The following is a 16,063-nucleotide window of genomic DNA, read 5'->3' as shown; positions in this document are numbered from 1 at the left end:
ACTTAATATTTTTCAAGGACTGACTGTTGTATAACACTTAGAGCTCTGTATTCTCCATTTCAGGATGAAGCAGTTTTTAAATATCCACGGGAGGCAAACAAATGAATAAAGAACAGATGCTTACCCTTTTCAAGACATTATAAAGTTTTTACAAACTTCAAATGGGTCTGATTGCAATTAGGCATCTCAATCTAAAGAAAAAGATGCTACCCCTATTTTGGCTAGAAGTACAGACCAAGAATGTCCATTGTAGAGCATTATATTTTTAATTTGAGATGGCAAAACTTGGAGTTTACCCATTGTTTTTAATTACTGTGGCTTTATTTGTAAATTAACAGCATTTATTTATTTATTTATTTATTTATTTATTTATTTATCATATTTTTATACCGCCCTTCTCCGAGGACTCAGGGCGGTGTACAGCATAGATAAAACATAAATATCAAAAAATTTAAAATACAATATTCATTAAAAATGTAATTCAATGAGCTGAGTATTTAAAATAAATAAGTAAAATTATAAAACCAAATTAAACCCCCTTAAAAACGCCACCAACGAACCCTCAATTAAAATTTATCATTAGGCCAGCCCTGCTTGGTGAAAGAAGAAAGGTACCATAAATCCTGCAAAGGTACCATAAATTTCTGGTGCCTACCATTTCTAAGGATTAAGAAACTAAATTCTTTAGCACCACTGTTAAGCTCCTTTCCATGCAGAATAAATGACCATCTCTAGCATTATTATTCTTTAGAAGAGGCAATTCATTGAGACCTCCTTGTCTATTTCCCAATGATTGGCAATACAAATGAGGTTCCCTAGTTTTAGTTCCAATTATTTAATGATAAAAATAATCAAATAATAATAATAATAATAATAATAATAATAATAATAATAATAATTATTTAATTTTTAAAATCATGTTTTAGTTGTCTGTTTTGCTGTTTCTTTGGTAACTACCCAGAGCTACTTGTTTAAGATGGCCCTATAGCCGTGATGGTGAACCTATGGCATGCGTGCCAGAGGTGGCACCCAGCATCCTCTCTGATGGCATGTGAGCCATCACCCCAGTTCAGCTCTGCTGTGCATGTGTGAGTGCCTCCCGCCGACCAGCTGGTTTCTGGGTCTCTGCCACGCATTTGCAGGGGCAGGGGGTGTGCGGGGGCTCACAGGTGCATGTGTGGGGGCAGGGCACATGCGGGGGCGTGTGTGCATGCACAGGAGTGGGGCGCATGCAGGGGGCATGGATGCATATGTGGGGGTGCACATGCAGGGGCGCACGCACATGTGCAGAGGCAGGGCACGTGCACGGACGTGCACGCACATTACATTTTGGGGGTTTGGGCACACATACACGCATTTACCCGGCCGTACTTTGGCCACTCGGTCCGGAAAAGTTTAGCCATCACTGCCCTATACATTGAATAAATAAATATATAAATACAAAAAAGGCTCTAAACTAAATTCTAAGCATGGTTGCTACGGAATATAAAAGCCAAAACTCTAATCTGGATTTTAAGCAGAATTGTGCTAATTATTGTGGCTTTCAGTTTATAAATTGGACATCAGAGCCTGTTGCTGAATTTTTCACATGCCAAATTATCAGATTGTAGTTCTTTCTTCTTCTTATGCCAATCATTCCCACTCCTTTTTAGTTGGTTTCTGTTTTTGAGGACCTGGTGGAATGAAGTGAACTAACCTGGTCAGCTATGGACATAATCATTTTCTTAAAAAGGGTGGCTAAATTATCCAGTTGTGGGTTTGGGCGAAGTGTAGTGGATAAATTAATTAGTTTCTCAAGCATGATTTGGAAGGGGCACAGCTGTTTCTGGCCTGAAGCAGTCCTGTCAGTCAAGCAACTTCCATTATGGCTCTTTTAAAGCAGGGGTCTCCAACTTTGGTCCCTTTAAGACTTGTGGACTTCAATTCCCAGAGGACTCTGGGAGTTGGAGTCCACAAGTCTTAAAGGGACCAAGGTTGGAGACCCCTGTTTTAAAGGTAAAAGGTGCATTCCTCCTATAGTGGAGGTTGATATTATTATTCCACTGATTTTCAAAATTGAAAGGAATATCCACAGTAATGTGGATAAAAAAGCTAAGTTCTGGCTTTTTCCCCCTTTCCTAAAAGAGTGTGAAATGATGAATTATTAAGGCATTAAATCATTTGGAAAAAAAATCTTAGGCATTAAGTATGCAGTATATTAGGAGATTTGTATCCTCAACTAGAGAGATGCAATTACATTGCAATAAATATTCCACTTATACCTTATTTACAACACTGTCATAGCACAAAGAAGGCAACATATTCTTGTCTATGGCATCTCAATGTTAGAGATCAATCACCACTCTCAGTTCTCATCTGGCAAACACCAGGTTGCCTAGGCTATTATTGCATACTGTAGAGCTGGGTAGAACTGTAGACAACCCCTTTGGCCTAGTGCTTAAGGCTACAGGCTACAAATCAGAAGGTAGTGAATTCTAGTTCCACTTTAGGTATGAAGCCAGATGGATGATCCTCAGCCCTAGGAAGGAGGCAATGGCTGATCACTTCTGAAATCTTGCCAAAAAAAACCCTGCAAGGACTTGTCCAAATAGTCATCAAAAATCAACACTGATTAGGAGGCACCTCCCAAAAGAAGTAAAACAAACAGAAAAAAGGAGAAGCAGAGATTTGGGCTTTTTTCTAAGAATTTATCTTCCATTGATTCTCTTCCACTGACAGCTAAAGTAACTTTGGTAACAGACTGGAAAATAGAAATAGAAAACTTGGGTACAGTAGAACCTCTGGTCATGACCATAATTCGTTCCATAACTTTGGTCGCAACCCGATTTGGTCATGACCTGAACCTAATTTTGGAAATTTGGCGCTTACAAAAAAAAAAAAAATGGTGCGGAAGGGGAAATCAGCCGCGAAAGAAAAAAAATGTGATTTTTTTTGGTAGGAACCCGATTCAGTCATGGTCAGAAGCGTTCGTGACCAGAGGTTCTACTCTATATCCTATTTTATTGTTGGCAGGCTAGACCAGATGTTCTATGCTATCTCTAGCTATCACTTAGCTGACCATCAATTCATTCATGTCAACTGTTTCTATCTTCAAAAGCCATTACAAAACCTGTAACTATGCAACAGGGGTAGTTGCAAAGAAGTAGTAGTTTGGTATAAACCAGTAGAGCTTTGCCGGGGTAAGCACTGTTAACACCTGAGTGCTGAGGACCTGGGTCTGTAATAAGAAATTAAGAAAAAGGAGGACAATAACCTTTGGAGATCACAAATAAGTGGAAACTAAGGGGGAGATAAAGCGGTACTGATGGATAACTTGTCACTGTAAAAAAATTAAAATAAGGGGCCATTGAGTATGGGAAGGATTTTTTAAAGGAGTAGACAGATAGAGAATAAAGCTCAGGCATTAGGAAAGGTATAAAAGTAATCAGTGTGCAAAAGATGCACCAGCAGGTGAGGAAGAAATGCAGTGAAGAAGGGTAGCTTTGGTGAAGCTACCCTTTAGTGAGGGAGGGTAGCTTTGAGAAATAGGAAAAAGAAGACAAAAATGTTATATCAAAGAAGAATAGCATAAATGGTTTGAGAATAAGAGACTAGGTTTTAAAGCAAGAGACAAAGGTGATTTGTGAGCGAGGGAAATATGGAAAGGAACAGCTTAAAGATTTTCTCTCTGTAGTACTCTACTCCCTACAACTAACAGGGAGAGAGAGAGCAAGGGTGCCAAAAAAAATAAGAGTCTCAATTAACAATGCTTGACCAACAGAGGAGAGAGAAGCTGACAACTCACTAGCAAGGGAATTGCCAACTGAATCATCTGATTGAACCTTGAAGCATCAGGAGGAAATGACTGGAAGTGAAATGGACTAGATTAAGACAGATGGAAAAGATCCAAGTAGGAGCAAAGCAGAGGAAAGTGAGAAAAGTACTGCATGTCCCAGCTGTTGGCTCTGGCCTTTTTCAAGGGAGGAGAAAGAGTTGGTTCATTTAAATATGCATTGAACCTTTAAGAAGATGGAAAGCTGGGTTTAAAGCAAATCTTCTCTGTAGGAGAAAAAGAGGATTCATCTCAACAAACTCAAGTAGTGTTTAAATTACTTTTATTTATGTGTGATACTGTGAATATGGCTGTGGATTCTTTATTACAAGCAGTAGAGCTTTTCTTCAGTTGGAGGTATTAATATTAATATTAATATTAATATTAATATTGGTTCTTTGAACATTTGCCAGATGTTCAGACTGGGTTTGGCATTTTTGTCTACCAACTGAATCATTTCCAAGGACCTGGGTTTAGGCAGATGTGGTTGTTTGATGGTGTTGAGAGATTTTATTATTTATTTATTTATTTAATTTGTCAACAAGTACAAGGAAACAAGTATCAGTATAGACAGAGACATGGACACATGAAAAATGGCACAAATAAATGGATATAAATAAGCAAAACATAGCCATAAACACATAAAATGAGTACAGTACACATAAAATGTACAAATTTTGTCACAGGATGTAAGCTGTTCTGAGTAAAGCTGCCTTTTGCAATTGACTGATGGTGGATTTCTAAACGCTGATGGTGTTCAAGTGGTGCTCCAATTGCTTTGGAATTGCACCTGTTACTATTGGTATTACTTTTGCTTGCTTTTGCTACAATCATTCTATTTCTATTTGGAAGTCTTTATATTTTGTTATCTTCTCCAGTTCTTTCTCTTTCATTCTGCTGTCTCCAGGTACTCCACTAGTCAGAATTTTTTGGCTTTCTTATCAACAATTGTCTTTTTTATCAACAATTGTTAAGTCTGGGATGTTATGTGGCAAGTGCCTGACTGAATTCTAAAAATCCAGAGAAATGTAACTTCTTCATTTTCTATGCTTTTTTTAAAAATTTTATGGTCACGCAAGTTCTTGCTTGAAGACAAATGATATTTGTTGCAGATCTTCCAGTGCACTATTGTTGCTACTTTGTCATGCTGCTACTTGTAGTCAGTTTGGGTGATTTTGTGGCAACAGGTAACCAGGTGATCTACTATATCTTCAGCTTCTTTGCAGATATGGCATTTGCTATCTATTGCTGTCTTCTCAATTCTGGCTTTGTGTACATTAGTTCTTAAGGCCTAGTTTTGTGAAGCTAGAATTAGCTCTCTGTCTTTTTATTCAACATTCCCCCTCTTATTCACTGCCAGATCCTGTTATTATCTCCTTTTCCTGCTATTTTTTAGTGTACTGGCCATGTAATGCTTTGACTTCCTATGCCTCTTTCTCTTCTTCATTTTTTAGGCCAATTTGGTGTCTCCAATACTTAGTATGCCTTCCTGGTATACTAACTTCAGTGCATTATCTTCACTGTCCTTTACATATTCTACCAATGCCCCTTTTTCTTCTTCAATCATCTAATGTCATCTAAGTAGTCCTCGACTTTCAACCACCACAGAGCCCAAAATTTATGTTGCTAAGTGAGACACTTGTTAAGTGAATTTGTCCCATTTTACAACCTTTCTTGCCACAATTTTTAAGTGAATCAATGCAGTTGATAAGTTAGTAACCAGCTGTTAAGGGAATCTGGCTTCCCCATTTACTTTGCTTGTCAGAAGGTTGCAAAAGGAGATCACATGACCTTGGGACCCAATAATGGTCATAAATATTGCCAAGCATATGAATTTTGATCACATGACCATAGGGTGCTGCAAAGGTCCTCTGTGAAAAATGGTCTTAAGTCACATTTTTCAGTGCCATTGTAACTTTGAACAGTCATTAAATGAACTGTTGTATGTCGAGGACTACTTGTACTTGCACCCATTTTTCTTGGTAAGTAGAGCCTGTCAATATCATTGTGTAGATGAAGGGCATGATTCATTGTCATTACTTTTCTGGTCTACCTATCCAGAGCCTTTTGTTCTGCTTGAGTCCAGGCTACTATTCAGCAGTGTATCTAAAGACTGGAATTACCCAGGTGTTGATTTGCCTTGATGGCATTTTGTCCACTGAGCTTTGATTTTAAAATCTTTTTCATTCTCCTGATGTATTCATGTCTAACCTTTTTCTTGACTTCACTGTGCTTAATGTTGTCAGCTTGAAGGATGCCCACTTATTTATACTGATCATCTTCACCCAGACTCTTGATATTATTTCCGTAGAGCATGTTGATTCTGACACTATTTCACTATTCTTCCATGTTTCATTGTAATGGCACATTTGCAAGCATGCCAAACTCCTTTGCAATATCTTGGCTGTATATATGGACAGTGTTGAACAACAATTCTATTTTAGATTTTCCCATATAGCTTCAAATCGTCCATGTGAAGGAGATGGAGTAGTCTGATAATTTTTTCTGATATTTGATAACCATAGCCTGAATTATTCAATATTGTTAACAATCAATATTGTTAATAGATGAATCAGTGCAATGACAAACAGTAGTGAGGATAGTGAGTCTCCGTAGAAGATTCCTCTCTTGATGTTAACCTCTCCCATTCTATCACCATTGACCAACAACCATGTCTTCCATTGTGCCATTGATCTTTGCACAAAGTTTCTCATGATTTTACTGACTACTGCTATTTCTAGGCACTTGATTATCCAATCATGAGGCAGGAATTCAAATGCCTTCCTGTAATCAATCCATTCTACATTCATATTGGTCTTCCTTCTCTTGCAGTTGTCCAGAATAAATTGATCTTTTTTTCCTCTGCTGTTTGGGCAATTTCCTTTCTTCCTGGGTATAAAGAGTTTATATTCAACTAGATGCTGTTGACTGCATTAACTATCACACCAGTTAGTAATTTGAATGTTGGTGGTGAGCTGGTAATTGGCTTATAGTTATCTAGTGCTGCCCTTTTTTCTGGATCTTTCAGTATCAGGTAGGTTTTGCCAAATACTAGCAACTCTTCAATTTCACCTTGAAGTATGTTATTAAACTGCTTGGCAACAAGGGAGTATAAGAGTAGTCAGATGTTTCAACCAAAATCCACCAAATCATATTCACCTTGATTCTTGATCTTCCTTGCTCTTTTGTCTACCATTTCTGCTGTTATTACTAATCCTTTCATTTCAACTTCTTTTTTTTATTCTTATCCACCTCTTTTAATTCTTGATTTTTCCTGACAAAATTTTAATATGTCACCATAAGTTAACCATTTGTATTTACTCATCATTTCATTTCCATGAAATGCTACTTGTACTGAGAACCACAAAGGTATTGACCTAGTTCACATACAAGTGGTTTGTTTGTTTTTGGCTTTATTGTTATCATAATTGTTTATGGAAAAGTTATCATATTTGGGCTGAAACCACTAAAAGCAGCAAAAACATTGAAAACTTTAACTTATTACTACCATGTAGTAGTTAAAAGTGAAAGCCAGCTTAGTCTAGTGGCTAAAGCATCAGACTACAATTGAAAGATCATGAATTATAGTGACCGATGCAAAGAAGTTAAGCAGTTCTGCCATCTCGCTGTTGCCTGTCACCTTCTTACCCTGTTTTCCCATTAGTAGATTGATAATTTCTTTGACTTTCTTCTTGTCCGTGGGTTTATGCTTGAGATTAGATCCTAAAAATTGTTTTCCTTCCCCTTCCAGTTTTAGTTTAGAGCCCTTTGGATAAGCTGAGCCAATTGTTCTCCAAACACATTCTGGTTCTTGTGAGGTATAGCCCATCCCCTTCCTGTAGATAATGACAGGAGCCCTTCCTGTAGATAATGTAAACCATGGTCAAGGAATCCAACGTTCTCTCAATGGCACCATCTCCTGAGCCAGTGGTTTACTTTTAGAATTAGTATAAACTATAAGTGTAACAATGTACACTTAATTGATATTTGATTGATATTTATACTTGAATGCATTCAAAATAAACATAACTAAAGTCAATATGCTGAAATTGACGAATTCCTACCCATCTTGGTCTATTCAGTATTGGGCAAAATATGTTGGCATGCCTCATAGATTTATTTTGTGTATAACAGTATTCTACAGAACACTTCAGAGGATATGTCTCTTTGGTCCAGGGGAACTGTCATAGACAAGAACTATCATGAAGCTTTAGTGAAGCTCAGAAGGGGCTCAGAAGCTTGTTAAGAGTCATTATCTGAAGGACAGTGGAAGATAAATAAGCAACTCTGGGGGGAAAAAGTCATGAAGTTCAAGGAGAATAATAACACAAGGACTGGAAAGAAGAAGCTCCATATCCCTTTACTTTCTAGCAAGGTTACATGGTCAACTCTTAGACTGAAGCTAGTAGCATCAGAAGACCTGTTCAACTAAGGACAGAGGTTTACATTATTTATGAACTGTGGTTTCTTTAATTAATGGACTCTTGTTTACCCCCTTTATTTTGTTATTTAAAGATTTGGTTTAAAATTTCATTGATTGCTTAAAAGGGTTTATTTCTGTTTTTCCCTACTTGTAAAATAAATCTTAGATTTTTCATTGGAAATTAAGTAAATTAGTCTCTACATTTCTCCATTGTTGTTGAAGGAGCTTGAGAGTTGCCATGCAGATACCCTGTACACAGGCTACACTACTACAAGAAATATTGACAATTGCACCTAGAATGCATAATAGAATATTGAATACAGAATACAGAGTTGGAAGGGACTTTAGAAGTCATCTAGTCCAACTCCTTGCTAAAGCAGGAGACCCTATATTCTGGTCAAATGGCTGTCAAATCTCTTCTTAAAAGCCTCCAGTGTTGGAACACGTACAACTTTTGGAGGTAAGCTGTTCCATTGATTAACTGTTCTCACTGACAGGAAAATTCTCCTTAATTCTAGGTTGTATTTCATTCAAATCTAGGTTGTATTCTCTTTCTTCTTCTAATTAAAGAATTAATTTCCTTAATCCTAGGTCTGTTACTTCTTCTTTTTTTTTTTTATTCAAAAAGTTTTACAAAAAATTTTTTTTTCCCCTCCCTTCGCAACCCCCCTCCCCCCCCGACTTCCCGGAACGAGCACAAGGTATAGTTAAAAATAAAACAAACATATGCTAAAAAATTTTCATCCCAACTTAATTGTTCCCCTACAATCATCAATTTCTAACTTACCCCAAAAGCAATCAAAATAATACATCATAATCATTCAAAAACAGTCTGATAACTCTTAGTCTGATATCTACGTTGAATATAGTCAATCCATTTTTTCCATTCCTTTAAGTATCTTTCTTGCGTATTGTCTTTCAAAAAGGCTGATATCTTCGCCATCTCAGCCAGATTGGCAACTTTCAATATCCATTCTTCTATTGTTGGTACTTCTTTTTCCTTCTAATATTGTCCTATTAGTAATCTTGCTGCAGTTATTAGATTTAAAATCAATTTAGTCTCAATTACTGTACAATCCGTAATAATTCCCAACAAGAAAAATTGCGGCAGGAACTTTATCTTCTTTTTCAGAACATTTTGTAAAATCCACCAAATTTTTATCCAAAAGGCCTTTATGTCCTTACAGGTCCACCAAATGTGAAAATATGTAGCGTCATCACAATTACATCTCCAACATTTTGCTTGCATTTCTGGATACATACACGATAATTTTTTAGGATCTAGATGCCATCTATAAAACATTTTATAAAAATTTTCCCTCAGATTCTGTGCCTGCGTGAATTTAACATTTCTAACCCAAATTTTTTCCCACGTTTCCAATAATATTGGCTCCTGAAAATTTTGTGCCCACTTTATCATACAGTCCTTTACCAAGTCCCTTTCAGAATCTATTTCAAGTAACACACTATACAATCTCTTTATATGCTCCTGAGACTGATTTCTAATTTGCTTTACCAAATTTCCCTCGTTCTGCTCTATACCAATTCTCTGATCTCCCTTCCATCTAGCACGTAGTTGCTCATATTGAAACCAAGTATAATTTTTCCTTCCTCTCTTAATACTTGCAGAGATTTTAACTGCAAATTACCTCTTTCAGTATACAAAAGATCTTTATATGTAATCATTTCCTGATTCTGTTCTATGTTTATATTTTCTACTGTATGTCTAGGACTTGCCCATATAGGAACCTTATAATTTAGTTTATAAGAGTATTTTTCCAAACACAGAAGGGCATTTCTTAGCACATGATTTTTAAAGGCCTTATCCACTTTTTGTCATAAATTAAATATGCATGCCATCCATATAGCAAATCATAACCTTCTATATTCAAAATTCTGTCCTCTGTTAAATTAAACCAATCACTTATTGCAGAGAGCAGCTGCTTCATAATATAATTTAAAATTAGGCATTTTAAACCTCCCTTTCCGAGAATCTTGAATTATTTTCATTTTAACCCTAGCTTTTTTACCTTCCCATATAAATTTGTTAATTCCCTTCTGCCATTCCTCAAGATTCTTATCTTTCTTAATTATTGGTATCATCTGAAAGAGGAATAAAAATCTAGGTAAAACATTCATTTTAATAGCAGCAATTCTCCCAGCAAAGATAATTGCAATTTTTCCAAACAATCAACTCCTTCTGAACTTTTTGCCATAAAACCTCATAGTTATTCTTATACAATTTCACATTTGATGACGTAATATAAACCCCTAAGTACTTAACCTTTTTTACAATTTCAAATCCTGTTACTTCCTCTAGTTTTTCTTTCTGTTGTCTGGCCATATTTTTATTATCACTTTTGTCTTTTCTGATTTACCTTAAACCCTGAGACATTCCCATATTGATCAATTATTTCCAACAAAGATTTACTAGAATTTATAGGGTTTGTTAAAGTAATCACCAAATCATCTGCAAAAGCTCTTAACTTATATTCATACTGTCTAACTCTAATTTCCTCTATCTCCTTTACTTCGTATTTTATCCAATAATGGTTCTAGAGTTAAAATAAACAATAATGGTGATAAACGACATCCCTGTATTGTTCCTTTCGCAATCATAAACGGTTTTGTCAAGCTACCATTGATTATATTCTGTGCTGTTTGCACTCCATAAATTGCCCTAATTATTCTTAAAAAACCATCTCCAAATTGCATCTTTTCTATTAATTTAAATAAAAAATCCCAATGCAATCGATCAAAAGCTTTCTCTGCATCGAGAAAAATAAATGCTGCTGGAATAAAATTTTTCTTTTCTAAGTACTCCAGTAAATTAACAATCTGCCTAACATTATTCCTCATCTGTCTCCCTTTTATAAATCCAGATTGATCATTATGAATTCTTCGCTGCAGAATCAACATTAATCTATTAGCTATTATTTTAACAAAAATCTTGTAATCATTATTTAAAAGTGAGATTGGCCTATAATTCCCAGGTTTAGAACAATCCTGTTCCTCTTTTGGTATCAATGAAATAAAAGAGGTTCTCCATGAGGGGGGAATTCCCCCTCCTAGTTGTATCTGATTAAATAATTCCTTAAGTGGACCTAACATCTCATCCTGTAAATTCCTATAATAACTAACTGTGAGCCCATCCGTACCAGGAGATTTCCCCATTTTTAATTGTTTAATTACCAAAATAATTTCTTCCGAAGTTATAGGCCGATTCAGTTCGTCCATTTGTTCTAAAGTTAAATTTTTAACCTTATATTCCTTCAAATAATTATCAATATCCCTATTCAATATATTATCTTTAAGATATAAATTTGTATAATATTCTAAAAAAGCTTTTTTAATTTTATCCTGTTGATATCTCTCTTTACCTTTATATTCTATTTTTTCTATAGTACGTTGTTTTTGTCTTTTCCTTAAAGTATATGCTAACCACCTACCAGGTCTATTTGCGTTACAAAAAGTATTATGTTTGGCATATTGTATATTTGTTGCCACCTGATCAGCCATTATCATATTAAATTGATTCTGTAGTAACTTTATTGCATCTTTAAGTTTTTGATCATGTGGATTATGTATTAATAATTGTTGTTTCTTATAAATTTCCTCTTCTAAATACCTACGCTGTCTTTGTTGCTTATTTCTCTGTCTATTATTAAGATATATTAATACACCTCTCATAAAAGCTTTACTGAGTCCCAAACCATTTCTATCGATGTTTCATTATTCAAATTATAATCAAAAAATTCTTTCATCTGCTTTTTACATTGATTTACATTATCCTGATATCTAAACAAATTTTCATTTAATCTCCAAGTTCTTCTACCCTCTTTTCCATATTGCAATTCCATCCAAACAGGACTATGATCAGACAAACATCTTGGAAATATCTTAGTTTTCTTCACCCTAAAAAGCAAATCATTAGAAATTAAAATAAAATCAATACGTGAGAAGGATTGATGCCTATCAGAAAAAAGTATAGTCTCTTTCCTCCAAATTCGCAGTCACCATACATCTCTTAACTCAAAATCTTCTATCATATCAAAAAAGGATTTAGGCAGCTTTGCATGTGCAGGTATCTTCTTGGAAGAAATTCTCTTGTCCTTTCGTGTATCTATTACTCCATTCCAATCTCCCAATATAATGCACGATTTATAATCCCATAGATTCAACTTATCATATAACATTCTATAAATTTTTCTTGTTGCTGATTGGGTGCATATATACCAAGCAAGAGAGTCCTTTTGTTTCTATTGTAAGTTCAATAGCAATATATCTTCCGTGAATATCTGCCTCTATTAACTTGGCTGGTATATCTTTTCTCAAATAAACCACTATGCCATGTTTTTTCTCCAAAGCTGAAGCAACAAAATGTTTACCTAACTTTGAGTTTATTAGGTACTTTTGATCTGATAATTTAATATGCGTTTCTTGTAAGCAAATAACATCATTTTAAATTGTTTCAAATAATGAAATATTTTTCTTCTCTTCTGAGCTGAGTTCAAACCATTGACATTCCAAGTCAAGATTTTATTTGCCATTACTGGGCTGCTGAAGCCTTTGAGCAATCAACTGAAGATCGCCTCCCGTATCTTCGGTCGTGCTCCTCCCACCGCTTCTGTAGCAGAATCCTGAACTTTACTTTGAGTTTGTTGCTCCTTTTCTTTACGCTTAAGGGCTCCCCTCGTCAGTCTTTGTTCTTGTGGTTGTTCCTCTGATGGTAACATCACTGGAATCACCTCAGCTTCCACACCCATTTGAGTCTCTTGAATTCTTTTTCTATTATTTCTATTTCAAATTTCAGCACTGTAGAAAGAAAATCTTTGGCCTTAAGCACTGTGTCCATACGATATCTCCTTCCTTGATAATACACTGTCAAGCCAACTGGAACCTCCCATCTAAATTGAATCTGGTATTTCTCAAGTTCTTGTGAAAAATGTAAAGTCCTTTCTATCCCTTAACATCTTGGGAGGAATCTCTTTCAAAACCTTCAACTCCTGTTCCCTATTTTCAAGTTTTTCTGAAAAGCAACTTGCAAAATTTGATTCCTCACTGTTCTTTTCAAAAAATAAACCACAATGTCTCTAGGAAGTTTCTTTTGCCTAGCAATCCAAGAATTAACTCTATAAATTTTGTCAATTTGATAAGCAACCTCTTGTGGGTCAAGTTCAATAAATTCAGCCAGAGCTTCTGATAAAATTTTTTAAATCTTCCCTTTCTCCTCATTCAAACCTCTAATTCTCAGAGCTCCTTCCATCATTCTATACTGCATCACCACCACTTGATCTTCATTTTATCCAATTTGATTTGCATTCCCCATTCTATTTTCTATTTGTTGATTTGACTGAACAATTTCTTGCACCTCCTCCTCCACCACCTCCAGTCTTTTGCCAAACCTTGAAAAGCCATCAAGATATCTTCTTATTTTTTATTATTCTCTTTTATTTCTTCTCTTATTTTCTCATTATTATCCATAATCTCCTTAAACCTTTCTTCAGACACTTTCCCTTGCTCTTTAATCAGATCTTCTAAAGCTGGTTCAGAACCCCTTCTACCCCCAGTCTTAGGTGGTTTAGTAGCCATTTCAATTTTAAAATTCACAAAATATAAGTCTAGAAACTTCTCTTTTCCCCTTTAAGTATAGGAGAGCTCAGTTCACTTCATTAAAATCCACACATAACATTTCTTATCTTCTTAGTTGCACAGACTGTTTGAAATTCCATTCGTCACTTTCACTCCCATTCAGGCGCCATCTTTAAGAGTCAATTAAAACAAAGGAAAAAAATTTTTCTCTTTTTTAGAAGGTAGAAGTCAGGAAATCAAAAATACTTGCAATCCAATAATTGTCTGCTGGCACTCATTCCGTCTGCTTAAAGAGATCCATAAAGATAAGACAATTAGCAGAGATGGACACTTTCTTCTTTTCCTGCTTTTGCAGGAGCGCACTGAAGTCGGAGCTTATGGCAGGAATATTTATGGGACCCGTCGACCCTTCGAAGCTCTGCTTAATTAAAACAAAGCCTCTGGGGAGGTCTACCAACATTTCCTGCTGCTCTTATCTTCCCCTTTCATCCCCTTTCAAGATTAAAGCCGGCTTTTCCTGGCTTTTACGATGTTCAGTGCGGAGCCCCTTTAATTAGGGCTCAGCGAAGAGGTGGAGCCACCCGGAAGTCCCTAGGTCTGTTACTTCTTGTCCTGCCTTCAGGTGCTTTGGAGAATAGGTTGATACCCCTCCCGTGTTCTGTATGATAGCTTCCAAATATTGGAAGACTTCTGCCATATCATCCCTAGTCCTTCCTTTGTTAGACTAGACATAAACAGTTCACATAACCATTCATCATATGTTTCCAATCCTCTATAATCATCTATGTTGTTCTTCTCTGCACTCTTTCTAGAATCTCTGTTCTAGAGTCTCAACATGTTTTTTGTACCATGGTGACCAAAACTGGATGCAGTATTCCAAGTGTTCTTATAGAAAATTAATGATAAGAAAAGTAGAGTGAAAAGTGGTTGGAGGAACATTTGTCTGTAGATGAACATTTGCTTCTTTATACACTATTCCTCCTTCTGGGTGATTTTTAGCTGAGGAACCACTCAGCTGAAATGGATAGCAAGCTGTTGAATTCACAAAGGAGAAAATGAGATGCTTAAATGAGATGACTCTTTTGTGATAGCAACTAATTTTAGAAATGAGAGGAATCATGAGAAGAACATGAAGAAGTTGACTAGAGTTTATCTTTTAATCCATATAATGTGAGTAGTGGTATGGAAAAAAAAGTTAAAAGAAGGATATGTGATGTCAAAAGCCTATGTATGGGCTGAAGGATATCTCTCGTCTTTACAAACATTTTCACATTATTTTCAGCTTTAAAAAAAGTGTTTCAGAAAAATATATTAATAAAAGTTATGCAATCAATCTGAATGGGTCAGTTAAAGATATTTCAATATTCATGTACTGTTCAGGGCAACAATCTGCCTGAAGCTAAGCTGACAGCAAGAATCAAGATTCTATCAAGTCCCATCAGCAAATGGCCTCTATTAGTTAACTATGACAATGGCAATTTCTAGCTTACTCCATTTTAGCTTTCTGGCTTTCTGTTAGAATTGTTTTTCAAAAGTCATGCATATATGATGTTCCCAAAATAGAAATGAAAACAAAAGCACTTCCAGGTTTAAATTTCCAGAGGGACAAACGTTGCAAAATAATAGAGCTCTGTGTCATCTTAAAAGACTAACAAATCCATTATAGATTCAAGAAATGGTCCACCAGAGCTTATGTGGAGTGAAAATGGGAGAAATATTTCTTTGCAAATTGTGATATGAGCTGATATGAGTTTTACTTCCCTGCCAGATGTAGAGCTGGATCTTACTTATCCACTTGTTTTCACACTTCTTTAATATTTTGAAGTACTGTAGTTTTTACCTGAAGAAATACGTAGCATATACTTTAAAATTATTTTGAAAAAGAAACAAATGTAAAAATCCATACCTTGAGTGAAAAAAATGTGTCATTGATTAGATTTATGACTGAGTACATGTACAAGTGACTTCAAGATTAAATCAATGAAAGAAAAAAAGAGTGGTGACTAAGAATATTTTACAAGAAAGAGTGTGTATATTGGATTTTGGCCAGAAGATTTACCTTCAGCATTACAACACAAGTGGATACACATTAAAGCTACCCAAGGGAACATCCTTCTGTTTCAAATAGATGCTAGTTGAAGAAAAACCTTACTTTTTCACAAAGCTACTGTTCAATTCTGGGTCAGTTTTGCCTAGTCCCAAGCTGTAGGCCAGGGACATTTAAGTCTAAAATTGAT

The sequence above is a fragment of the Ahaetulla prasina genome, chromosome 8 (genome assembly GCF_028640845.1).
Source record: "Ahaetulla prasina isolate Xishuangbanna chromosome 8, ASM2864084v1, whole genome shotgun sequence".
NCBI lineage: Eukaryota > Metazoa > Chordata > Lepidosauria > Squamata > Colubridae > Ahaetulla > Ahaetulla prasina.
Note: the sequence above shows the minus strand (reverse complement) of the source record.